Here is a 2,651-nt window from a genome sequence, read left to right on the forward strand (position 1 = left end):
TTTCATGTTGCAATACTAAGAGTGCTTCTAATAAGGAATTGGTTTCTGAAAAACTGAATTTAAAAGCCCACCCATTTCTCTGTTCAAGTTAGATTCCATATAGCCATCAGCAGCAATCTCTGAGTCATGGTTTTCTTCTCTTTTCTACTATAACAATCTTTCAAAACTTAAATTACAACCATCACTTGCAAGCTTGTATGACTTGGTAGTATGCACTATGCTTTCACTACTTGTTTTAGGTACCTATGTAATTGCAAGCACTCTCTTGGCCTTCCACTAGTGATCCAAATGAGCATCCAGGATGTGACAGTTGGAGAGCAAGAGGGCTGAACCAGTATTGGGTAGGTTTATGTCAGAGGATGAGAGACAATTTGGACCTTGGCAGGATTCGAATTTTGAGTGCTAAGAGTTAGAATGAATGTTGTATTGCATTCTATTCAATGCTCTAAATTAATCTGCCAGTTGATCACCTTTTTTTATTAACTTGTTGACAAAGAAATTAAATATATAAAACTAAATTTTCTAAGCATTATCCCAATTTCTACCTAAAATTTGAGGCCTATTTCATCATATATTTATCCTTGAATTTCTTCTTTCTGAGACACAAATCTGTCACACTCTATCACTAATTTCAAGCAACTAGCACATGGCGTCTGCTCCAATTTAAAACCAAAGAATGAGCTGCTTTTAAGTTTACTTTATTTATCTCAAGTGAATTTCAGCATAAATGTTTTCTGACTGCTCTGGTTGGACATTCTATTTTCTAACTTCTTAATTTTTTAAAGAATACTTATCCTACTTTTTTATTTAATAATTATCAGTATTTGATATTTTCCTAATGTATTGTGGGCACCCATTATAACATTCCTATTCTCATTAGAGTATCACTCAAGCATGTAAGATATTGCAAGTAAGATATTAGCACAGACTTGATTTGTAAAATACCTTGTATCCACAAATGCATGCTTGCATGCACTCACACACATAAACACTTTGAAGTACATATACATACACATTTAAGTGCCATACACTAACAAAGAGGTACACAAACATACACCTGTGGCTGTATTTATAAAGAGCTGTTTGATCCAAAGGTAAGCACACACTTGCCAATATTTTCCAATTCTGACCCATTGTTATGTTGATTTCTACTATAATAACCTCTGTTTTCTGTTGTAATAAACCTATGTCATCTCCAGCTTAACGTATATCTTGTTCCACATCTCTTCTTATCATTCCTTATTCTCTTCTTGTCATTCCTACTTTCTCCCATCTCTCATATTCCATATTCAACACTGTCTGTGGTTCTTCCACTTCAAATCTAATTTCCTATGGAACTTCTAACCAACATTTGTTGTCTTTTAACCAGCAATTTAACAACATTCCAGACATTATCAACATCTTTAGGTGAGATAAAAAAACCAAGTAGAAATAACTTATATATAAATATTTATAGAACAAAATTTGCAAATTTCCACTTACCACAAATATTCTTTCTCTATTTTCTATAAATATTAAAAGCATATGTATAGCTATAAAATTGTTTATTATTATGAGGTTTTAGTAAAATTTTAATATATTCATTTAAATTCTGTAAAGACTTTACTACTATAATTTTGATGTATTTGTCATGTATAAAAGTAATTACAATTAATTTAATGAAATTAAAATTGTTTATTATTGTTAACTTCAATTAAAATGTAACCCAATTTGTGTGTAATCAACTTTTCATAAACATTTTACTTTTCATAAATGAAAGAAAATATTTATATAAATTTATATAAAAAATTTACATATACTCTTAGATATACTACACTTTCTTAAAGTCTCCTAAATTTTGTTATTCTTTGTCTACATATCTGTATAAATGCTAAAATATGACGCCTCATTTGTAGAACTATTTCCCTACTCACCCTCTTTTATAGAACTATTTCTATACTCTTAAAATATATTCAAAACAAATTCAGTATTTCTTAATAGAAAGGAGGGAGGACAGTAACCATGATGCTTTCAGGGCTTCTTAGACTGGTGGAAAGCAGGAAGGAAAGTATCCTCAGATTAGAGTACTAATTCAAATACTTACAACATAGTGAATTCTGCTGAGTAAGGTGGTAATGTTTAACAGGGCAACTGAATAAGTCTACTACTCCAAAACAAAAATGATCTCTCCAACAGGCTTTCTTGGTTACAAAATCATTTAGAATTGTTTTCTTCATATTTGGTTAAAACATAGTACAAACAAATAAAACATTTTGTTTTTACTGGGAAAAAACAACCTACATTCAAATGAGAACAAAATAATTTTTTATGAATGACTTCAGGTTTTCAATAATGAAAATATCCAAAACTATAAAGATGTGAAATTTTATATATAAGGAAAGTCATCAATACATATATATTTAATATATATATATACTTCTGAAACTAAGAATACTAACTGGAAATTATATAAGAGCTCTTGAGCATTCTTATATATTTTGAATGACACAGAGACACCACCAAAAACACTTCTTGTATACTCAAGGTTTTTTTTTTTTTTACTACTACATATTAACTGCAACTTATCACTAGATGAACAGTTTTCAGATTAAAGATAACCATTTTTGTTAATATTTAATTTTCATAACTACTTTCTCATATAAGGACTGTGA

The 2,651-nt window shown here is 29.6% G+C and overlaps 1 protein-coding gene across 12 annotated transcripts in view; it reads left to right on the forward strand.

Annotated features, from left to right (window-relative positions):
• The window catches only part of LOC106881656 (calcium-dependent secretion activator 1), a 231,207-nt gene that overhangs the window by 147,233 nt on the left and 81,323 nt on the right, over nucleotides 1–2,651 (forward strand). The gene's annotated exons all lie outside the window — the stretch shown is intronic.

The sequence above is a fragment of the Octopus bimaculoides genome, chromosome 1, assembly GCF_001194135.2.
Source record: "Octopus bimaculoides isolate UCB-OBI-ISO-001 chromosome 1, ASM119413v2, whole genome shotgun sequence".
NCBI classification, from domain to species: Eukaryota; Metazoa; Mollusca; class Cephalopoda; order Octopoda; family Octopodidae; genus Octopus; species Octopus bimaculoides.